At 37.8% G+C, this 25,802-nt stretch overlaps 2 pseudogenes; one reads left to right on the top strand and one right to left on the bottom strand.

Moving 5' to 3' along the window:
* The window catches only part of LOC110203829 (transcriptional regulator ATRX-like), a 236,255-nt pseudogene that overhangs the window by 66,872 nt on the left and 143,581 nt on the right, over positions 1–25,802 (top strand).
* On the bottom strand, positions 23,030–24,080 carry LOC110203646 (fructose-bisphosphate aldolase A pseudogene; annotated as a pseudogene).

Here is a 25,802-nt window from a genome sequence, read left to right as displayed (position 1 = left end):
GATCAATACCTTTAGGCACTTAGATTCTATGATCCTGTGAGTTGTACAAAGAAAACTTTCAGGACACTTCACACCCTTGTATTTGTATCCCTAGCACTTAGCACAGTGCCTGGTAAGGCCTAGTAAGGTCTTACTAAATGCTTGTTACCTTGCCATCACAAGGAAAACCAATGCACCAATGCCACTCAGGCCAGATAGCTCAGCACTACTTTGCTGGGGCCTTTTCTCTCAGGATGCTGGATGTGGAAAGAGTTCTGATGAATTTACAAGCAGGGGAAATGAGAAAAAGAGCCAATTACCTTACCCCTCAGTTTCTTTCTCCTGGAAATGCAGGTGAAGGATCCTCAGAGTTTCTAGAATGAAAGAAGTCAAAAGGTGGCCAAAAGGCCGTAAAGGGACTTAAATGGCACATGAACTGTCTTCTTAGGAGCCCTGTCTTTTTAGAACTACTTAACAATGGAGATAGGTCCCTGTTTCCCCCTATTACTAGTCCCTTCCCTCTCTAACTACCCTATATTTAACTACTTTGAATTTATTTGAATTTGTTCTCTTTATACTTAATCTTAATTTAGTTACATATATACTTATTGTCTTCCCCTCTACAATGTAAGTTCCTTGAAAGCTGGGGTTATTTCATTCATTCTATTTGTATCTGCAACCTAGCACAGTCCCTAGCACATAGTAGGTGCTTAATACAAACTTGTTGATTGGCTGATATCTTGCTTCTTGCTCAAGATTTCCTTCAGTTGTGTCTCCTCCAATCTCACCGCAGGTGACAGAAATTAGACAGTCAACCTCACCTGTCTGTTCTCCCCACTCTTTGTATGCCTGGCCTGGAGCAAATTGACTGAGTGCTAGTCTGGCTGCCAAAATGGTTTTGTATAAGCACAGGTCTGTCCATGTCATAATGGTTGGGTTATGGGATTCAAGCTGGACCCCTAAAAGGAAAAGACCATGTCTTTGAAAGCAACCTAGTCCCTGAATTGTTCCATACATTTCAGTAGCCCAGATCACTGGTACCTTCCCCCAAGACATCTGGCCCACCCCAGCTCACCTTCATTACTCAATTAGCTTATTTGATACTCCTTAATCCCATCTAGACCCCTTCACTGTTACTTCTGTACCACTACTAGGGATTTACCTGTCCTTAATCCCATCCAAATTTTCTTACAGTCTTTTTCTGTATACAAGTACCAATCTTACTCCCATTAAATTGTGTTGATTCATTTAGAATCTTGCCTGCTTCTACTGGCATCACAATAAACTTGCTACTTTGACTGGAAAGCTTGAGTGGCCAAATTCTATTGAGGCAGACCTGCCCTGTACCTTTGCATTTCGGGGTTCCCAGCACTCTCAAACCATATCAATTCCACTCTGCTCAATCAATCCCAGTGATTCCCTCTGGCTTCTGGGGTTATAGGCCTAGAGAAAAGAACCCCAAAGGCTCCCTATGCAGATAACAAATTGAGGCCCAAAAGCAGAACTTAAGAGTCAATCAAAAATAAATTCCTATTTAGATTTTAAAGCCTTTCTCAATTTGCTTCCAGCCTATCTGCATAATATATTGTGCTCTACAACCCAGTCAAACTGGCCTGCTCTCTGTTTTTCACCCAGGACATTTTATTTCATTTCCCTGTCTTTGCAATGGCCAGGCCTGATGACCAAAATATATTGCCTCCTTATCTCCACCTCTTTCTCCATCTCTCTTTGTTCAAGCACCTCCATCCCTTTAAAGTCCTCCATGATACCCACAACATTCTAGCGGCCTTCATCAATAACCACCTCACAGATAACCATCATGTATATTTTCATTTTATATTCATTCCGTATTTGCTTATATATGTACCTATGATCTTTCCCATTAGAATGCAAATTCTTTTAGAGTAGAAGTTATTTCATTCTTTACATTTGTTTCTTCAGGACTTGGACCAAGATGATATCCACTTAATACATGCTTACTGACTGACTGATTTGACATTGTGGCCCTTTCCTTACAGATAGGAAAACGAAGTTCTAAGGATTGGCTTTCACACTAGGTGTCATAAAGGAAAGATAAATTGAGGTTACAAGCCTTGGGCAGTCTGTGGCTCTGTTTTTCTATCTGTAAAACAGTAGGCTAGGGGCAGCTAGGTGGCACAGTGGATAGAGCACCGGCCCTGAAGTTAAGAGGACCTGAGTTCAAATCCAGCCTCAGACCAAAAGTTGACATTTACTAGCTGTGTAACTCTGGGCGACAAGTCACTGAACCCCAACTGCCTTAAAAAAAAACAAAAAGAAAACACACACACACACACACACACACACATGCCTTAAAAAAAACCCAGCAGGTTATTTAATGTTTGTCCTTCTTTCTTGAAGAGGACTACAGCATTCCATGACGTGCAAATGAACTGGATTTAAGTGAGCAAGTGCTATGCAAAGTCACCAGCCTCACTTTCTCCTCTGGATGCATCTGAGTCCAGTGGCTTGATATATAGATCTGGAGATGACCCTGGACACAGAGAGGAACGTTGATCTTTTGAAGCTAAGGTATTTAACAGGTCTCAGTCTGACTGAGGCAACGCCAGCTCAGTGATTAAGGCTTAATATGAGGCAAAGAATGGTCTCTTTAAAAAAAAAATCTGGGAAAGTAAGACTCTCAGGATTTCTGACCAAACAGAAACAACTGCTGTTACATTCTTCTTAAACCAATTACAGCCCAAACCAAATATCCCGAGGCGTATTATTGGCCCATCACTGAGAGCTAGAGTGATTTACAGGTTAAGGGTGGTGATGAGGTTGGGAGCTAGACCCCAAAAAGGAAAAACCCTGGACTTTGTGGCCAAATCTCTGGCATTTGCCTAAGGCTATAATGGCATCAACTGGCCTTTCATTGTGGCAATGCCCCCAGTCTCCCAATTCTCTTACCCTTCATTTAGCCTAGCCCTCCATTGTCTTACTTCTCTTTGGCCCCAATCATTTCCAACCCTTGATCCTGGCTGGGCTCCATCTATTGGCCACAAAGTCCAGTTCCCAGGCATTCTGGCCACTCCCATCCAGATGTCCTTAGACCCCTCCTCCAGTCACCCAAACTACTTAGCCACTCCTACATCCTCACTCAGTCTTTCTATATATAAAGTCCATTTTGTCTCCATTAACATGCTCAGACTTTCATAATCCAGCCGTTGCTCAGATTTTTACAATTTTTCACAAGTGCTCAGATTTCCTTAATATTCTGGCCAATATGGCAGATTTTTAATAAACCTTGTCTTTGGCTGAAAGAAGGCTTGGATTGAATTCTTTCAGCAAAGATCCTTGTGTCATGATTTTGGGGTTCCTGCACCCCTAAACTTCTAGACCTCATCAGTAGTATTTAAGAAAAAAGGAAAAAAAGTTTCAGAGATACAAATTAAAATTTCCTTTGGGCAGAGCACCCTCTGGCAAGGCTTTGATACATTATGTGGATAGAGGGAAAGAAAGAAAGAAGCAAAAAAAGAGAAAGAGAAGGAAAGGAAGGAGAGAGGAAGGAAAGAGGAAGGAAGGAAGGGGAAAAAAGGAAGGAGGAACAAAGTAAGGAAGGAAAGGAGGAAAAAGGAAGTGGTGAGGTAGTGCTTGAGGCAGATGAAGCAAGCAGGACTTGAGATAGGAGATAGGATGCAGGATGTGACTGTTGAGGTTTGGAGTTGGGAGAGCTGGTTCAGGTGTGAAAGAATTCACTTAGACCTTCACTGTAACCATTGGGAGCTTTATTGATGCAAAAGCAGTGGACTAGCTCTGGAAAGAGGATTAGCAACTTAAAAAGGGATAAAGTCTGTTTTATCTTACATGATATGGGGAGGGGTTCTCAAGACACAGGATGAGGAAGATGATGGTAGCAGAGGGGGCCCAGGATAAGGAATTTGGGAAATTTCATCACTCAGGATGAGGGACACAAGGAATTTTTATGGTCCAGGATAGGGGGAAGTTTTATGGCATCTCAAGACAAGGGAAACAAAGGCAACTCTTTTGGTGCAAGTTGTATGGCATTGTGAGATAAGGGAAAAGGACTTGGGAAGTTTTCAAGATCCAGGGTCTCAAGGTACAGGCTGGGCTACAGAATGAGCCTCAACCCCCCCCCACCAGGGACCTGGGAAAGTAACCCTTAATATTATTTTTAATCTTAGGGCACTTTTTGCCCTCCACATCAGTGACCAGCCAGAAAAATGACCAAAAAGTCCCCACTGTGTGCTTTCACAAAGCAACCTCAATTTCAGAACAACTCTTCCCCTTCCTGTTCCCTCTGCTTATCATCTGGACTACATATGTCCCAGGCATTTTGGAGCCATTCTATTGTCCTCTTCCTCCTATTCTACAAAATTGTATTTAAACCATACCTTTGACCTGGCTAGCCACCTTTGGGAAGCAGAAGCTGCTCTACTCAGGGAGCAGAGCTTGTGACCTATGCTGTGCCTCCCATGTGGACTAGAGCCAATTGGGGCTCTGCCTTATGAGGAGCAGGCCCACTTGCGTGCATCACCCCAATAAATGCCTTTCTTTAACTTAGAGACTGTCCCAAGTGAATTCTTTGAGGACACCAGGACCACATGTCTATTCCTTATCATTTCAGGTAGCACCCCAACATTCTTTGGGTCCACCCTGAACTTATCACCAATGGCTACAGAGAAGGTCTAAGTGAATTCTTTTACATGTGAACCAGCTCTCCCAACTTAACTTCAACGAAGGAAAATAGAAAGGAAAGAAGAAAGAAAGGAAAGGAAAGAAGAAAGAAAGAAAGAAAAGGAAAGAAGAAAGAAAGGAAAGGAAAGAAGGAAGGGAACGAAGAGGGAAAGAATGGCGTGTAGGTTATATAGATAGCCTCTAGATAGATAATTGTTTTTTTTTCTTTACTTCTTTTTTCTCTCAGTCTTCATAGGGCAGGTGCTGTTCACAAAGGGAATGTAGATTTTAATCTCTGAAACATTTTTTTCTTCTTAAAGACCAGCGTTAACCCCACATCATCTCGTGAATCAGCCAACAGTAGGTCTCAAGCCAAGCCCTGCTTGGTCAATGTTTTGGCCTTGACTGGTTTAGAACGAATGTAAATACCAAATGTTTCTGTTTTGGCCAGAAACGCTGAACAACTTTCTTTCCCAGAGTGATTTTTAAAAAATTCATAAATGATTAATATATTTGTTTAGAGTAGGTAAAGAGGCCACTCTCTGCCTCATTTCTTATTAGGCCCTTAAACACTGAATGGGCAAAGGAGAAACAACAATAGATAATCTCCAAAGTGTTTGTCAAATTTGGCTCCTGTGAGTGCAAGTATGGAAAGCCGACCTGGTACAACCAAATTAGATGACTTTGTGATGGTAGGCTTTGGGGAAAAAAAGTGTTGTTTGGAGCTGTGGCACTTACTTTCATCTAGTTCTTTCTGCAGGGATTGCCTGGGGGCCTGGGTTTCACAGAGTTCCTTACATGAAATTTTCTTAGCTGTCAAGACAAAGACAAAAGGAGATATTTACAAATGGGTTCTTCCATATTATTCCTCTTCCCACTTATTTCATAGTGCAGGAATTTGAAAACTGAAAAACAGTATGAGATTTACTCAAAGTTGTACATAGAAACCAAATTTCGTATACAGGTCAGTGTATAGTTCCTGAGCTTTTACTTTGATACTCTCTGCATTTTCTTTGGGGTTCAGTTGTACTACCATGTCTTTTTAAATCTTTCTTTCACAAACCCAGCCTGCTCAGATTTTCCCCTATTTTGAAGTGTGACTCAGGGAAGTAAGTTTCATGTAGGCAGAAAGAATACAGAGGCTACTGAGGTAACTGTTTCCATGCAGTTTGAGGGACTTTTAAAAGCCTTGGTTCACCATGCTGCAATTCATTAATTCTGCTAACCATGCCTTCAGTCCTATGGTCTAGGTTGCTTTCTGTTTGCAGGTAAGAGAATTTATCGTTAGTTAATATGAGCAATAATTTAGAACAAGAATTCAGGAAGTGTTCAAGCATTCAAAAGTCTTTGACATTTAGGAGCACCCTTCTACAATTTGGTAAATAGTTTCTGAATTACTGTGGCCTAAAAGTTCTCTCAGCCAACAAAAACACTGTTGAGTTCTTCTCAAATCAGTTCTGAATGGTATGTGGTGAAAACCCCTCCTAAAATCTAAACTCAAAATACAGGCCTTTTGCCCAAATGTATGAATAAATTGTTGTCCATGGGATAAGAGCGAAGAACACAGGATGGGGGTGGGGGGGTGGGGGGGAAAGGAATTTCGCAGGGGTCTGCAGAATGGGAACATTTCAAGATAACCACATCTGATTGTTTGTCACTTTCTCCGGGAAGATTTATCACGGTAGCTTGTACCTTCAAGGCTTGTGACTATGGGCTGAGAGGAAGGGGGTGGGGAGGAGAACTGCGGTAGGGACCTACAAAAACCTGCTATATCTGTGTTCGTCCCCGGGATGGGGCACGGAAATGGCTTCTGTGCGAGCCACCCTTTCTCGCAGATCATAGTAAAAATTCGTTTCTGCTTTCTACCTTGAGGAGTCTCTGAGTTTAACTTGGAAAATAAGGGTAGCTGTCCCACACAGTTCTTGTATAATGTTCCAGTGTGAGGCTCAACTTCAAAAGTCTGTCCGGGTTGGTAGAGGTTTCGCTGGTAAAGCCTCTGAGAGACGGGGTTCTTTTCCACAGCAAGATCCATCAATCATTTATTAAACTGTGACATCTACCAAGCACTGTGCCAGGTAACAGGGATATAAAGAAAAAGCAATAGTCCTCTGCCCTCCAGAAGCTTACACTGTTTTAGGCAGATGACATGTATAAATACAAGATCACATTTTTCAGGCTTGCGGCCGTCTGTACTATCAGGAGGAAGAAAGCTTGAGTTCAATTGGTTTAAAAAAAACTGATAAAAAACAGCATTTAAGTAGAAGGGGCATGGCTGAGCAAAGGAAAGGCATTGGGAATGTTCTGAGGGGTCTCGAGAAATAAAGCAGAACAGAGAGATGACGCACCCTTTCTTAAACAACTGCCTCCGCCTTCTCCAACGCTACAGGAAGACTCCATGGCTACCGCCTCTTCTCCACCCCCTTCCAAGCCAACCACAAGGTTCCAAGAATGCACATGCGCAGAAGGTTGTCCACCCAAACTTTTGTCAGTTTATCTCATTGTACACTTCTGCCTCCGATCCATGATTATATCAGTTCCACTCAGATATTTCCTTAAAACTTATTTTTCATTCTCTCATTAAGGAAGATTTCCACATGCTCTAACGTTTTCTGATTCTTTAATTGCACACGGAATGGAATAAAAAAGTATAGGAAAAAAAGCTCATGGCACTTCTTGACATATTCATCCTCCTTCTAAACTTTTACTTGGGAAATTTTGTACTTCTAATTTATAACTTTGTCCATTCTAAACAATACCCTATGAACAATAACAAAGCCAAAGAACTCCTCTCCCTTTAGAATGCCACAGCTTTCACCTTACGACTTTACTTTTGGCAGATTGAAAAACACCAGATTTGAAACACCAAGAAGTCCAAGAATTACAAGATATTTACTGAGAGAGAAAAAAAAAAACAACTTTAAAAAGATCCCCAAAAAATAACCTATTGGTAATTTCAGAAATGACGAAATGACGTTTGTACAAATTCTACAACACTCGGCAGAGCTGTTGGTTTCCCATATGGTCTATCGCTTAGGACTCCTGGTTTTCACCCAGGCGGTCTGGGTTCCATTCCCGTTAGGGAATCTTTTGTTTCTTTCTCTCTAAAACAAATGCAAGGTTATTTGTTTATTTTCTTAAATCTTTGCTGTGCCTCGTTTCCTTTCTCTTACTCTGCGTTTAACTTTACACGTTTAAAAACGTTTATCAAAAGAGACGGATTTGCTCACAACATTACAACGAAAAAATCGTTCACAAAACAAAAACCTTCGGACCAGAAAAGAACAACGTCCCCCAAAGTCCCTATCATACTTATGCAAAAATCCTCTGATCGTAATACAATTTTTTTTGCTTCCTATTTCTTTTTAATTTCCTTTCCTTATACTCTATACTTTACTGTCTTCTTTTTTCTAACACAGAGCCAAAAAACTTTCCCCTAAAACTTCGAAATTCCACTTAGAGTAAAAAGAACACCTGAAACAGATTCTTTCTTTATTACTACACTAAAATATTAGAAACTTGACTAATACGAAATATTTCCAATCATTAAGCATTTACTTTACTGAAATACTTGAATTAATAAAAATATTGACCACAACTTAAATTAGCACAATTACTTATATACACAAACACCTAAAACAAATGTATCTGTCAGGGTATATAATAACAAATAAAGCTGTAAAACAGTGTAAGACAGCTTGTTAAGAAAATTTATTTCCGCTATAATCTTACATTCTTATGATAAAAATTCAAAATATATAATAACCATATCACAAAAATAAAATGAAATGTAGCATTATCTCTCACAATTATACATAAGGAGAAAAATAGTAACTAACAGGAAGGCTAAAAGACACCATAAAATGCAACATTTCAAAATTACACAACATTGATAAAATCCAGCCATTCAAGTAACATTTTATTAAGCACTATTTTATTCTAGACCACAGTGGGAGAAACGAGGGGTGGGGTACAGGGTAGGAAGGGGCCTTGTACATGCCCTTGCACTGAACCCAAAGTTCACAAAAGCAGAACTCCACATGTGACCTCCAGGTTCTCCACCCCTAACCTACGAGTTGTGCTAAATGATGACAATACAAAAAAAAAACATTCTTGGCCTGAAGGCACTCACAATTTAATGTGGAAAGCAACATGCAACTCTCTCTCTCTCTCTCTCTCTCTCTCTCTCTCTCTCTCTCTCTCGCTCTCTCTCGCTCTCTCTCATACACACACACACACACATACATACACACACACACACACACATATATATATGTATATATATACAAACACACACACACATATATATACATGCACACCTCTGACCCTAACCCTAACCCTAAATGATTCCAACTCTCTCTGTATATGTATATATGTATGTACGCATGTAATGTGTATGTGTATATAGGTGTGTGTATGCACACATCTGTTTATACACAGAGATATGTATGTATGCGTATGCACCTATGTGTATATATATCAAACTTTAACAAAATAAATAATTAACAGAGGTAAAGTACTGGAGTTAAAAAGTTTCCTGTAGTGAAAGTTGGAATTGTAGTTGGAACTTAAAAACTATTAACGGTCAACAGAAAGTGAAGAAAAAGGAAACTATTCAAGACATGAGATGCAGTCAGAAAGAATGTGCAGAGCCTAGATACGGTGTTGTTCAGGATACAGAAAGGAGGCCATTATCACTAATTGAACAGTTGGGGAATAAGGTGTAACAAAACTTGATATGAAAAAAATTGGCTATATCATGAAAGCCTTTGAATACCTAACAGAGTATTTGGTTTAATCCTGGAGGCAATGGGGAACCATCAGAATTTATCGACTAGGAGGGTGACCTCATAGCACCGGTGCAGTTTAAGGAAAGTCATTTTAGTGGCTGAATGGAAGACAGATAAGAATGAAGAATGACTTGAAGAAGGCAGACCCACCAGTCGCTATTGAAATAATCAAGGCAAGAGATAATAACTGTCTGCACTAAGATGGGGGCAGTGACAGAGGAGAAAAGGAGTCACATTTGGGAAATGTTGCAAAGATGCAATCAATAGGCATTGGCAGAAGTTGAATATTGGTGATTTTCCAATCAAATAAATGATGTGGTAATAGCACATGGAAAAGTTAATTTTGAATATCAAAAGTAATATAATTAAATTCAAAGTATGAATAATCAACAACAATTATTTTAATATCTAGACTGGGTAACTCATGTTTGTTTTTATGGTAGGAAATTATGGTCATGATAATGCTTTCCATATCCAATAGTTTTTGCCCATGGACCTGCTTTCAAAAAGAATGTTACAAAAGAGACAAACTCTTGTTGTTTGGTCATTTCAGAATCGTCATGATCCCGTCTGGGGTTTTCTTGCCAGAGTACTAGAGTGCTTTGCCAATTTCTTCTCAAGCTCATTTTACAGATGAAGAACTGAGGCAAACAGGGCCAAGGACTGCTCAGGGTCACACAGTGAGTGTCTGAAGTCACATATAAACTCTAAAAGACTGAAGGACCAGCACTCTTCGTACTGCAAGGGCCACTTGGCTGCCACATATATTTTCTGATGTGTTGATATCTGGAATTCTGGAATGTGTTGCTATCATTCCAGTGCCACACAATAGATCTTTAAGAAATGCTCATGATCTAATTGCTGCAACAATCTAAGAAACAATTTCATATGATACTAAACTTCCAAAAGCCCTCCTTTTATAAAGGAGTCTTAGTAACACTTGATTTTTAGCTGGTAACGATCTGGTAATAAGTAAAAGAGACATCTTCTGACCCAAGCATTATCCAATCAAATTGTAAATTTGATCTTCTGGTGGCTTTTCTCAGATGTTGACTCTTTCCCTGGCATAACTACACTACTGTTCCTTTTCTTGGTGGTGGTTGATCTAATAAAACACTAATATTCTAAATCCCAGTCAACTACTAGTGCTTTTGAGGTATCACTGTTGTCACCAAGACATTGGGAAATAATGCTTCCTCCAGGCTTTTTGAGCTCTAACGAGTCACTGTTGCAATGGAAGAAAAGACACAAAGAGAAGCAAACCCATCTCAGTAGTGGTTTTATCAAAGCATACTTGACCCTCTAGACCACTCAGGCTTCAAAGCTGCAAAAAAGAAGCAAACCTTTTATCTGAAGTACAACCTTATACCTGCCAGCAGCCGGCGTGAATGTACGACAGAGCGTGAAAGAAAAAAGGGGAAGGGGAACTGGAGAAAGAAAAGTCGGCTAGGCGAGTCTAGACTGATGCTCATAAGACTGGTTTATTTTCAGAGGTTACAAGATTATATAGAAAACAGCTTTGTATCATGAGAAATGATCTACAAGTGCTAATTGATAACATAAACAATCTAAGCAGCTGAAGATCCTCATTTTCTCATGAGAAAATAGTTTCAATGCCAAATTTCATATCTATTGTTTTCCTGCCAGTTCTTAGTATTGTCTCCCGAGTCAGCCACCTAGTCTCAAGGTGGGCATGAGTAAGAACTTAGAATCAACAAACCATAACAAAGGGAGCTAGGGCAAGAGCCATGGGGCGTTTCTCCCGAGGCAAGCCTCTATACTACTGACCCCTAAAGTCTGTAAGAACTTAGAGATTTTCCATAAGAACTCGGGCTCCCACATCTCCACCCTTTTTATTTGTTAATTTAAGTTCATGCAGTTGACTCATAATTGGTCTGATAGTAGCATGTATGAATCTTAAAAATAATGGGAAACAAAAACAAAAAAAAATTAGGCCAATGCCATAGGGGAGCATATGCAAAAGCAAGGATATACTTGAAAAGGGTGAAAGTTGGTGTAATGTAGACGAGATAATATTTGCTTTTTAATTGGTGTCAATCCCAAGACAGGCACTATTTTCAATGTTGGAAGTAATATCATGAAGGGTATTAATAGTAAGGGTAATATTAGAATCACGCCAGGCTCCCAATAGGCGAGCACTTGTCTTAACCCGTGAGATATTAGGATCTGAAGCATTATAGGGTAGTGAAGTAACACAAATATATGAATATCTGTAATCACATCACAAAAGCAACCTTGTTTTCAAGGTTTCTAACTCATCTCCTAAATACAATACTCATTGCTCTAATAAATTGACTTTATACAATATATCTCTATCAATGGCTTCTTGTGCTTTAAGTGCTCAACATATGTTTTCCTAAGTCATTTACAAATTACACAGTTTAAATTTCAGATTGTAGTGCAATAAATGAGACAGTAGTAGATACAATAAGAGAAGCAACAATGATTAAATCAGTAATAAGGACATCAGTAAATCGTTTTGATTGACTTAAGGAGAAAGTAATAATTTTAAGAACATGTTCTCCAGAGTTCTGTAACTATTCATGTGAGATGTTAGCAGGGAAAATAGCAAATGATGATTGTTCTACCAAAAATACAGTATAGTCATTATTATCAATACATTTTCTGAGAGTACAATTGACACAAGTAACATTCTCTTCAAAAGTAGTATTAAATTGAGTAAAATTCACATATCCATTAGATAAACTGGTATTAAAAATGATGTAACAAGAAAAACAGGGTTCAGTCTTGTTGCTAACTTCTGAAAACATGTAAGTGTCCTGGATGCTAAAGATCTGAGGGTAATTATAACATTGGCTCTGTCCTGGAGGAAGGGGTATTCTTGGCCTCCGAATACATGAGTGTTATTAGTATATATAGTTCCCAATTTGTCCATATATGTGAGGGGTCAAAACCAGGGTGGAAAAGGAAAGTAAGTCCAGTGCTGAGCACTCTGTACATTACACACTTGAGCAGAAAGTAAAGCTACTATTCTAAAAATACAAGTTCAGGAGTCTTCCATCGCTCAATGAGAGGGAGCTTTCACTTGACCCCATGTGGGAAGGCCACTAGTCACTGTAGATCGGCTCCTTCTGTGCTTTCCCCGAATCCTCATACTCTGCATTGGGCTGTGAGATGTGATACACGCCGGACATTTTTCGGTATCCAGACAGGTTATCAAAGTTTTCTGAAAAAATACAAGCATACACTCGTCCCCTCGTTAGTAATGGATCCGGGCCTCTAGATGTTTCTTTTTATCAAGATGTTTTTTGGCTGGAGTGTACCCATCTTTGTTAATATTTTAAAAAGTAATAGCCAATTGTCGATAAGGGGTAATAGCCCAGATACCCCCTTTTTGTTTAAGAAGAATAGTTTTAATATCTTTTTTTTGTAATTATATAGAATGGCTGTGATCAGAGAAATGTTATAAAAAAAGCATAAAAAGGAGAAAATGCTTTGCTAACCTAAGGAGGAGCATTATCTGTTTTAATTTGTTTAGGTGCACCCGTAACCACGAAGGCTTGTAAAATATGTTTGATTACATGTTTAATTGTTCCACTTGTTTGTACAGTGGTAAAAGTGAAAGAAGAAAAAGTATCAACTATAATATGAATATCCAAAAGCTTTTTAGAAGAAGACATATGAGTTATATTCATTTGCTAAATATGTTTGAGAGAAAAGCCTCTGGGATCAATGGCAAAAGAAAAAGGGTTAATAAAAGTCATATGTTTGAAACAGCTTTTTTTTAGAAAGATTTTTTTTGTAATATGTTTCTAATACTGCAGGAGTTTATTTATTCAAAAATAGTCACAAAATGTTATCCTCTCTACAATTAACGTTGCTGCATTGGTAGAATATAGTTAATAAAAGGCTCAATAAAAGCTTAATAAAGTTAAGTGTATTAGCATTTTGGTGAAACTGGGAATGAGAATTAAGCTTGTTGTATGGTAGGGGTTGAAAGTGTTGGATAGAATTATAGTGGAGAATCAATAAAGGCATTACTTTCAGTAAGAGGCTTACTAAAAATTTTTGAAAAAGGAGAATCAGAGCCAAAAGTTCTGCCTGCTGGGCAAAGGAAAAGGAAGTTTGAATTACCTTGTGACAATGTTGAAAAATATAATAACCAGCTTTTTCACTACTTAAGCTGTCAGTAAAAGCAGTGAGCACTTGGGGACAGGGGCTATGGGAGGAAGAAGCATTCTCCTCCAAGCTCCAAAGGGAAGAGTTTGCCAAAGGTGAATTTTATTTGGAAACTATATTGACTCTATGCATTGGGTGCTGAAGGAATGGGGTTAGATCTAACGATTTTGGAAATACCCATGAATAATTAGTAAAAAAGGTTAATATCTTGAGAGATGGTAAGTGATTATCAATACGGCCAGAAAAAATAGTAATAGCAGTTTGTCAATCCTCTGAAGAGGAAACAAGAGTGTCTGTTTTTTATTATAAGGTTGATGAATAGCAGAAAGTAGATTCCCTGTAAGTTGAAGATGAACTTTTATTAGTAGATAAGCTACCATTGTAGGATAAGGACTTCTAGAATTGGGGAATTGATGAGGAAGGTGAATCCATTCTCAGACTTCAGAGGATTGAAATAAAACTTCCGTAAGGGACACTGGAGTACTAAGAATAGCACCTTGTACCTCTTCATTTAAAGAAATATGGGTGAGTTGAGCTTCAGAAATTTTCTGTTCCACTAATTAAAGCTCCTTTTTGCCTCAGGTGTTAATGTCCTAGGGGAATTTAGATCAGGATCTTCCCTAAGTGTAAAAAAGAGATTAGCCAATTGTTCTGTAGCAGTTTGGAGTGCTGGTCAAAGCCAATTAATATCCCCTAAGAGCTTTTGAAAATCATTAAGTGTTTTTAAAGAATTAAGACATAAGTGTACTTTTTGTGGCTTCACCGTTGTTTCGGTGACAATATGACCTCAGTAGGAAAATGGAGATTTTCTTGAAATTTTTCTGGGGCTGTAATAAGGTCCATATTCATGTAAAGCTCATTGAAGCTGACATAATAAATGTATGAGTTCATTTTCAGTGGAACGGCTACAAAGTATGTCATCCATATAGCGCATTATTTTGGCGTTGGGAATTCTTTTCCTAATTGGTTCTATAGCTTTATTAAAAAAATTTTTTTGATACATTTTAGGGCTGTTTTTCATGTCTTGAGGAAGGACTTTCCATTGAAACCTATTGCAGGTTGTTCTACATTAAGGCAAAGCAACATTTGTCAGCTTCTTGCAATGGAATAGTAAAAAAGCAATCTTTTAAATCAATAACTATCAAAGGCCAGGAAACAGGAATCATGGTGGGTGAGGGGAGACCGGATTGAAGGGGACCCATAGTCACCATAGTGTCATTGATAGCTGGGAGGTCATGAAGCATCCTCCATTTCCCCGACTTCTTTTTAATAACAATACCAGGTGAATTCCAAGGATTTGTAGAGGGTTCTATATGTCCTTCTAAAAGTTGTTGTTCGACTTAATTGTTTTAATGCAAAAAGCTTTTCTTTCTTCAAAAGCCATGCTTCTACCCAAACAGGTTTATCAGATTTCCATTGTATTTTATCAGCTTTATGGATAGGAGAAGCACAAATAGTGGCCTCCACTATAAATTTGGGGGGGGCGGGGGAGAAAATAACAGCTCCCATTTGATGTAAAATATTTTGCCCCCCAAATTAAGGGGAATTAATAATTGGGTTTTAGCTATCTTTTATTCTACTAGTTTAAATTCATCTTTTTTGAGGTGTAAATATTCTTAGTGAGGTATCTGAGGGTGGTGAAAAGATTGAATAATTGATTAGTGGTGATCTTTGAGGCAGGCTAAATCTCATTAATATCTTTAAGAAGTTTTTGAAAATTATTAAGAGCTTTTATGGAATCGTGTCTAATTTGTAATATTTTGGGAGTCTAATTGTAGACTGTGAAACAATATGTCTAAAGTAAGCAAAGGGAGATTTCTTTTGTACCTTTTCAGGGGCAATTATAAATCTATGAGATTTAAGGGCTTGTTAAAGCTCAGGCATTAATAAGGAGAGTTCGCTAGTAGTAGAACAACTGCAAAGTATATCATCCATATAACGAATTATTTTTCTCTGAGAATATCTCTGCCTAACAGGTTTGATAGTAATCTGAACAAAATTTTGGCACATGGTGGGAAACATTCCTTCTTAAAGGAACATAATACGGAAATTTCAAATACTGATTTAATGGCGACAACTATACTGAAATTCAAACTCAAAACAAAATTAGTTTTAGTCCTAAGAGTCTTTTACCTCAAACAGCAAGTTTCATTAATCACAGCTTAAAGCCAGATACAGTTAATTTTATTCTCATGGAGTTGTAATAAGTAATAAAGATTTAGTAGGACTCACATATGTAAGAGATTTCACTTAACGTCCTTTTTCCCCCCTCAGATTTAAACTTGTTCTGTTATAAAAGCCAATTATTAGAAATCATTTCTATCTATTGTACATAAAGTTGCAACTTCTCAGTAAGCCAAATTAATTGTTTAGAAACTCTATAATGCAAAACAAGTTCTTTTCTCAGGAGAATGACCTTGCCCACACAGATAGTTTCTAGGAGCTTTGGCAAGTTTACAAAGTAAAGGGAATTGCCTTGTGCCCCTCCTTTTCACTCAAAAGTAATTAAAAATTCTAGGTTTGAACATTTAAACAGTAACTTCAAATAACTTAATTAACAATCTGGTAATTTTCATAACAGATGCTCAAATTGTTTTAATTATAAGCAGCTCTTTAATTACAGGTAAAGATGGAAATACCTGATTTTCTAATTGACAGTTATAAAACATTATAAGACAAGATTAGCAGGGCTTGATAAAATAATTTAACTGATTTTACACAATTTTCCCACTATCCTTCAGTTTATTTTAGTTCACATTTTAATAACATCCAAATTATGAAAAACTGCTTGATAGAACAATATAAAAGTTTACCAAATGGAAAAAAAAATACTAGATTTTTAAAAGTTGAAACAAACACATTACCAATTAGAATAAACTAAATTATTTTTTGGTTGTGTTTCAATACATTAAAACTTTTCGTTTTGATCTGAGGGTAGAAATTTGCCCTCCTATCCTCTTTTCTCTTCCTCTCTCCCCCACCCCAGCCTCGGCCAAGTTGGACGCCACAACTGGGCCAAAGCTGAATGCGGAAGAGGGGAAGAGAAAAATGTCCAACAACTTATCTTTCTTGTCTCTCACTTCACACCCAAAAATTTGGCCAGATCTTAAAATGTAAAGTGAGAGAGAAAACAACTTTCCAACAGTTCTTTAAAAGTTCCCAAATCTTTTACTCTCAAACTCTCTGTTCACCTGTTCATGAAAACAGATTATGCTTTTCTTTCTACTCATACTTTTCTCATCCCTGCATGCTTAAACTTTCTTTGCCTTTTACCAATCATATGACCTAAATAATAAAATATTTTTCTCTCCTTCTCTCTCCCGTCCACCCGCTCCTGGGAGGCGGCTGGTGTTAGGGAGGGAGAAGGAGAGAAAGGAAACAGCATTCCCCTGGAATGCTATTCTTCCTACTTAATTGCAAAGGTGATCAGATTACACGTGCGGACACATTAATCATACCACACAGATGAACACAGAAGAAATACAGAAAAAATATGATGGGGAAAATCCAAAAGCTCAGAGAGGTTTGCTAGAAATTCCTTGCACAAATGAAATAATATTCATTTTGATTTCGATTTTTTCTTTTCGTGGTTTCCCAGATGTTATGAAAAACAGGCAAAATTTTCCTTAAGTTCATGGAGAATGAATTTTCGCCAGGGAGAACATACTTTAACCAAATGAGAGGAAAGAAAGCTTGAAGATGTTGCTGTCTATTTTTAAACTAAATCTGACTCATTTTAAAGGAGAGCAGAGAAATCCCTGAATAAGCCTAGTGTTGTGTTTCTTTCCATACGACTAAATTCCCTTACCTCTTCCCATAGTTGTAGTGGAGTTCTGAGTCGGTAAGGTGCCTGTGTCTCTCTTAACCTCTTCTACTCCCCGGGGGTCTAAAACTTTCCCATCCAAGGATCGTGAGTCCCTGTTAAGGCGCCAACTGCCAGCAGCTGGCGTGAATGTACGACAGAGCAGTGAAAGAAAAAAGGGGAAGGGGAACTGGAGAAAGAAAAGTCGGGCTAGGCGAGTCTGAGACTGATGCTCATAAGACTGGTTTATTTTCAGAGGTTACAAGATTATCTAGAAAACAGCTTTGTACCATGAGAAATGATCTACAAGCGCCAATTGATAACATGAATAATCTAAACAGCCAAAGATCCTCATTTTCTCATGAGAAAATAGTTTCAATGCCAAATTTCATATCTGTTGTTTCCCTGCCGAGTTCTTAGTATTGTGTACCCGAGTCAGCCACCTAGTCTCAAGGCTGGGCATGAGTAAGAACTTAAAATCAACAAACCATAACAAATGGAGCTAGGGCAAGAGCCATGGGATGGTTTATCCCCAGGCAAGCCTCTATACATACTGACCCCTAAAGTCTGTAAGGACTTAGAGATTTTCCATAAGAACTCGGGCTCCCACATATACCCATCAAATTGACTAAGTTGACAAAAAAGAAAATGACAAATGCTGGAGGGGAAATGGAAAATAAGTATGTGAAGGAACTGTTGTTGGAACTCTGAATCATAAAAGCTATTAAACTGTGCATATCCTTTTACCCACTGACATTGCTACCAATTCTATACCCCAAGGGAAAAAAAAGAAAAAGAAAGAAGAAAAGGACCCAAATGTGCAGAAATCTTTATAGCAATTTTTTTTTGTGGTACCAAGAACTGGAAACTGAGACAGTTGAATATTTGAGAGAGGAATGGCTGACTTGCCCAGGGGTTTCATAAGCTTAATTACATCAATCAAATATTTGCTACTTGTGATGGAGGCACTATATTATGTTGTGGAGACAGTAGTAGTGTTCCACAAACTACCAGACCATCCACCAATGCCTTTGTTGAACTGAGAAATCATTGTGGAGAGGATTTCCCTTCTTTGTCACTATGTGCAAGAAATAGATACAGGAGTTCTGCGGAGTGGCAGCATATGTATCCTCTTATTTTTTGTCTCCATCAGCTTTTAGCACAGCTATCACAGTTTTCTTGTGGGAACTGATTATTAGGTTTTAATCATAAATTAATTATTTAAATTATTATGGTTGGGAATATTTTAGTTGCTCTGTTTCTTTTAAACATTTTTTCAATTATTTAAATAATTCAAAGTTATATTGTATTTGTTGCAATATCTCATTTTTGGTAAAAAAATTTATTGTAACACTTTAGGAGAAGCAAGCAAGGATTCTTAAGGAACTTGGGAGAAAGTGAGGATGGTGCTGGAGCTTATATGGAAAAGGTGCACGGGAAAGGAGTGCCAGGAATGCTAAAGGCAATTTAGGTAGTTATGGATGGGAATGTGTAGAGAGTATACCAGATATTGAGGGAGCTGTCAGAGGGATGGACATTGGAGATTTGGTGCAAGTAAGAATCCTTGGGCCAACAAAGGACAAAAATCCTTGGGCCAGGCACCCCTCTTCTTGAATGTGTTCTGCAGCAAGAGAAAAATTTTACACAAGACAGAGACCTACTAAGAAATTGAGAGACAGGGGACCAAGCATTGTATGTATGCATGTATGTATGTATGTGGGTGTGTATATGGGTGTGTATGTATGTATATATGTGTGAGTATGAATTTTTTTTTGCCTATCTAGGACTGGTTTTGTAGGATTTGGTTATTTGGTTAGACTTTGCATTTTCCTTTTTTGGGAGGAAAATTTTTGTTATCAGAACTGATTTTATCAAAACAAATTTCCATTGTGAGGTTTAAATAATATATTGGAGGCGAGACCACCACATTTTTATGTAAGTTTCAGCCTGTTTGTGAAGCATGAGAAATAACACTTTAGCAATTTAAAAACTGGTAAATAGTTAATAAACTCTAAAACTTTTAAAAAGAAATTGTCATCAATATATCATATAGAATTATTTTTATTTATGAAAAGACAAATAAATAGGGGAAAACACTATTTTAATCTCTTAAATATGCCTTTGTTCTTTTGTTTTTAAATTTTCATAAGTTTTCTTGAAGCAAAAATTCCTTTAGGTTTTCTTTTATTACAGAACAGGGTTTTCTGTACTTAATTTTTTCAGTTCATACTTGGGGGAATTATTTGAAGTCACGCAAAAATTAAATATTGGGGTGGTATGTTTAAGTCAACAATTCCAGCAAATTTGTTTTGTGCTTTTTGTTCCTATGAAGAATCACACTGAGAAAAATGGCTGTCAGAGGGAGATGGGAAATACCTGAGTCACGTGATGCAATTACAATTTCCGGGGAAAATCGAAAGTAAAAAGAACGTGGTTGTGACTTCAGCGGTGCTTCTACGAGGTACTTTTCCTTCATTTCTTTTCTGTTGACATTATTGATTCTGTTCACAAATAGACTTCAATTTAGTTTCCAGCTGATCATAATGAATAAGTCTTTTTAAAGCCACCCATTTAAGTTCATTTCCTACCTTTTAATCAACTGAAAAAAAAACAAAAGCAACAATACCTAACACATGCACTTAAGATTTGATTTATATTTATATTTCTAAAGTATAAACTATATCAAGTAATATAACACTATATTATAATAAAATAGTAATATAATAGTAATAAATAATAATATAATAACAACAAAGTAATAGTAAACATGAAAGCAAAATGTCTTAGTCATAAGCAATTTTGAGGAGGAAATACAATCTGACAAAACACCTTTATTTATAACTCAAATCACGTAATTGAAGCAACTACCCAAAGCAGCAAATAATTTGTGACTGATAATTTTTTACTTAAATTAGTAAGTCAAGAAATTTATATATGTCAGATATCAAAAATGTGCCAAAATCTGGGGGTACAAAAATGCATTTTTAAGAAAGAGACAATAACTAAACAACTGTATACAGACGTCATATGCAGGATAAATTAATAATTTAACAATACAACAAAGTAGAATTAAGTAAGATTAAATGACTTCTATAGAAGACAGGATGTTAGGCACTCAGTTCTCCTTAACACAAACTCAATATAAAATAGAATTCTAAGAATCATTACATAAAGAACACACAATTCACTTGAAACTTAAGAGAATTTCACTTGTTGCATCATGAGGGCATGAATTGGAAAAAGGAATATGCCTGTCAATATTGTTACATGTCTTCAACAATTTTTACACATAAGATTCTTAATCCAATTTTGAAAATGATGTCACAGTTTTTACTGTCATCTCTCACTAATCATATTAACAGGATGAAATAAAATGGTAGGGTGATCTCGTATAAACTAAATAACCAAGCAGTTATAAAGCTCTTCATTATTTGTAATTCAAATGACAATTCAGAATGATCCTTCACTATACATTCGTGTCATATCCCAGCTCAGAATTAACCAGGTGGGAAAATGTCTTATTTGCAGAGATGAGGAGAAGTCAAGAGAATCCTACCTCCACTTTTGCAAAATAATTCTCTCAGCTTTTCCAGAGACAGACATCCACTTAGGGCAGTCCTCAGACTTCAGGGCACATAGCATTTCCCTTCAATGATTTTCAGACACTTAATGTCTTAGACTTAGAATAGCAGCAAATTAAAGTATCAAAAGACTTCCTCAAACAGCAAAAGTTCATTAATTACACCTTATGGCTAGATAATTGTTATTTCTCTCATATGTTAGGCTGAAAATTTCAGGTAGAACTTTTCTCTTATCTTCACAGCTATCATTCACAAATTTGATCTATTCATCTATTCATAACCATCATTCCCTACCTTGGTCTGCAAATAAAGCAAAAAGGAGAACATAAAAACATTTCTAGAATACAATGAGACAACCCCCCCATCAGAATCCATATAAACAAGTGGATTATACATAGGTACAATTTCCTTAGTGAAAACTTTTATCAGAGGGAGCTGTGGTTTTAGAAATAGGGATTACATCAACTTTGATCAAGAACTGACTTAGGTATGATTATAATCTTTTTCAAGTGCCCCAAAAGGGGTGCAAGCTCAGACAGCCACCAGAGGATGTGATTTGAAACACAAGCTTATTAAAAGCTGCACGAGTTGAACAAGTAGCTGTTTTGCAAGTTGCTACAAAGGTGCACTCACCCTGGCCTCATTGAATCTGTTATCCCTTGTTTGCCACAATGACCTTCTTATGAACTAAAAAAGTGATAGAAATTGTAGGGAGGAGTGGCTTACATTTGTGAAAAACAAACACAAGGACAGTTTTGCTGGAGGTGGATTTACAGCTAGGCCAGTCTGAGGTCAGAATGTGTATGGCTTTAATGTGAACGAATTTATTTATTTATTCTTGTTTGTAAATGTTTTGTTTTTCTTGCATTCTCAGTTACAAGCGGTTTGAGGATAGAGTGAGGAGACAATGGAAACTTAAAAGTAAAATAACATTTAATTTAAAATAAATGAAAGCTGAATATGCTGGAAACAAAAAGTTGTCTGAGGAACAGCAAAGAAGTACAATAAAATTAAAGAATGTGGGGGTGAGGTGTAAGGTGTAAGAAGCTGTAAAGGAGTGGGAAGTTAGGTTATGGAGGACTTCAGAAGTCAGACAGAAGCTTTTCTATTTGCTCCTGGAGGTAAAGGTGACCTGTTTAAACATCATGTTGGCAGCTAAATGGAGGATGGTTTGGAGTAGAGAAAAACTCAGCAGACAGACCAATAGCAGGTTATTGCTTTAGCATAGGTGTGAGATAATGAGAGCCTTCATCAGCGTTGTAACGGTATTTGATAAAAACTTCTATCTGCAAGAGATGTGATTTATATAGGAAAATAGAATTTATTTAGGTAGATTTAGCAAAACATTGAATATAGCAAGGTAGGGTGAGAAATGGAAGAGCAAAAGGTGACACTTAGTTTAAATCTGGGTGACTTGGGAGGATGACTAGTTTTGTGGAATTAAGGAGAGAGGAGAGGGAGGGAGAAAATTTAAAACACAAAAGCTTATGGAAGTGAATGTTGAAAACTAAAAATAAATTAATTTTAAAAATTTAAAGGGTTTATAAGATTTCAAGTATTTTCTAACTCTACTTTTATTTCTTATGTAGTTACATTGTTTCTTTTTTTAAAAAAATCTATTTCTCCTTTAATGTTTCCTTTGCGCATATTTGCTTTTTAATTTTTTTAAATTTCCTAGTTTTTTTTCAACTTGTGAACCCAGTTCATTAGTGTTGTGTTTACAAAAATTTTGTTAACATATATGTTTTCGGACATATAATTTTTCCTTTAAAGACTGCTTTAACTGTTATTATGTTTCTGTAATTTGGACCATTCATTAGTCAGGATATCATAAGTAAGCCACTTTTTAATCCTGTGTCTTTTTGTTTTTGTTTTTGTTAGTTGTTTATTGGAAGAAGTGGGCTGAGGAGGGGTCACTAGATTCGCCAGAGAGCAACAACACCACACAAAGTAAGGAGTGATGGGAGAGGTCAGCACATAGCTCTGGGATCTCAGCCTTTTTGTAGACTGTGAGGGTTGGCCTGGAGTGTTAGGGCATACCAAGGTGGAAGGCCTTGACTTACTTAGTAGGCATGGTTAGAGACAAAGAGAGACTCACTGGCTGCCCCTCCTGACTTTCCACTTGGAGTATACTTGCCTTGAGCAGCTTGGCTATTAGGGGTGGCCCGCTTAATATATTCCTCTTGGCAGCCTGGACATTTTCTTTCTTTCCACCCCAAGTCTTGAGGGCAGATGCCTGCAAAGCTTGGCCATAATAAAAGGTCAGGGTCCATGGCATGTGCAAGGGGTAGGTGTTGATGACATTGAGGTTGATGGAGGCATCTTCTTCTCTCTGACCCCCAGATAGGAAGGTGGTTACAGTGACTGCAAGAGGCACAGTCTGGCAAAGGACAATGACAGTGGCCACTGCAATCTCATGTGAACACTTCTGGGTACAGGGGTGATACATGTTAGACTTCAGCAAGGTCCCTGCCAGATAGACATGGTGGCCACTCAGAGCTTTGTAGACAGCAGTCAGTCCCTTCTCAGTGACATACTGATGACACTTCAAATCACGTTCTCCATCAGGAAGGATCTCTGGCTCCACAATGGAGACAATGCCATTCTGCTGGCATATCAGGCTAGCACATTGGCATTCTCCATGATGGCAAGTGGGAAAGGTGTATTATCCCCAATCTTCAGTACACAGTACCACTTGGCAGTCAACTCCATTATTCTTTTACTAGACACGGGGCTCACTCAACTCTTCCAGACCTTGGTCCCTACCAGGGACACTTTACCTTTGTCCACCTTGATGCCCACAATGCCACCCTTTGCCTTTATGACATTGGGGAAGGGACGACTACCATCGGCTTTCTGGTGAAGTGTCTCATGGAAAAAGATAACACCTCCAATGCAGGAGTTCACTCGATCATTTGCTGTCAGAAGTAATGCCCTACAAAGGTGATGATTTTCCTCTGTGTTCTCAGCTCCAATGGACTGCAGTGGCTTTGCAGTGCTACCAGTGGACTCATCTGCTGCCAAGATTCTCTTGCCCGGAGCAATAATTTGATGAGCTATACCAGACAGTTATTTTTTTTGCTCTGTTGTCAACGCTGAGTATTGGCAAGGCATGTTTTCCTTGGCTGTGCTGGTAGTTTCCAGCAGAAAGCCGGTCGAGAACTGAGCTTCTGCCAATCCTGTCTTTTGCTTTTGTTCCTTTTATTAATTACTATTTTTATTGAATTAAAGTTCACTAATAATGTGTACGTTGTAAAAGAGGTATTTTCATTAATGTTTCCATTTAAATTTAGAAGATTGCTAATTCTTTCAGAAGTAGCTTTTCCAGTGATTTAGTTCTGCATTTTCTTTTTTATCTTTTATGTTTAACCAGTTTGTGAGAGCAACATTAAAGTGTGCAATTATGATACTAAAAATATTCTATGAAAAGTTAGCTTACATTTCCTTTATGAATTTCATCATTATACTGTTGTTATTGTTCATTGTCTATAGTCTCTTTAATCACAATGTAGTTTCCCTATTTAAGAGGACTGATTAATTCATCTTTTTCTGGTCTCCTGGGCAGACTGGCTAAACCAGGTTAAAGGGTCCCAAAACCGTCACTGAGTTAAGGGGATGTCTACCCCAAGCATGTGAAGACTTCCCCTGGTAAAATGGATGGATGAGAACAGTTTGTCACAACAGCTATGAAGGTGGCCGACATAGTGCTTAGAGCTTGATCAAACAGCAACGACATATATTGCATCCTGGGCCATCGCTAGTCATCTTGACTTTGATGACTGTGTAATCTTGCCTCTACTTCACGGCAAGTTAGAACATCACCCCATGATGTCATTGGTCCTTTTTAAAAGGAAGGACAAACAACATTTAAAATTTATACCTCTTTACATATAAATATATGTCGCCCGCGACTAAGTGTTGCATCAAACACAGGAGTGTGCAGTGAGGAAACGTAGGCCAGGTGGGTCAGTGAAAGACTGAGCCATTTATTATTCTGAGGGTCCAGTTTTAATAGTGAAAGCTAACAATCATCCCAGAGGCATTCCCACTGTTCTTACATGACTAATCCCAGTCCCGATGTGCATCCTTAATTGTTCACACCTGCTTGCCATCAAGGTTCAATGGTCAGAGTGTTCTAACACCTCCCAGGCACAGGATATTGGTGAGCCAAATATTCTGAATAAGTGAGCCCTTTAAGGGTAGGAAAGCAAAGAGTCAAGCTCTGACCTAAATTCCTTATCCTATATTAGACTCTTCAGCCCTGGCCCTCAACAACTCCCCTTTTTTGTTTTCGAAATTGACTTAAAGTGATGAACATATGTACCCCAAAGATTTGACCCATGCGTTACTTATTGCCGTAGAATATAACAAGCAATAATGAGATATAACAAGCAATGCATGAAAACAGATGAAATAGTAAAGCAGGTACATTTATCAAATATATTGGTTATGCCCAATTTTCCAAAATTTCTCGAGCTAGGTTCTGGGGTTGAGTCCCTGGGAAATGACTGTTAGCAAAAGACAAATCAGAATCAAAGATCTCCAATAAATTCAACACTACGCCAATGATACATTCCAAGCTTAAATCAGTTGCAAATGACATTGATGAGGCAATAAGTGATACAAGGGCTACAATACCCCAAATAGCACAATGAAGCTGTTGAGTAAGCATGTCAAATCAGAAGCAAAAGTACCTTCCAAATGATTTTCCATCCAACAACACCAGAATTATATGGATCTAAATTCATCTCCAATAGATTCAAAAGACATAGATATATTCCATACCACCCCCATAGGAGACACTAACGTAGAATAGGTAACATTTTCCCGCTCAAC

Source organism: Phascolarctos cinereus, unplaced genomic scaffold (genome assembly GCF_003287225.1).
Source record: "Phascolarctos cinereus isolate Bilbo 61053 unplaced genomic scaffold, phaCin_HiC Scaffold_11;HRSCAF=466, whole genome shotgun sequence".
Taxonomy (NCBI): domain Eukaryota; kingdom Metazoa; phylum Chordata; class Mammalia; order Diprotodontia; family Phascolarctidae; genus Phascolarctos; species Phascolarctos cinereus.
The sequence above is the reverse complement of the archived record's forward strand: the minus strand, read 5'-3'. Positions and strand labels throughout refer to the sequence as shown.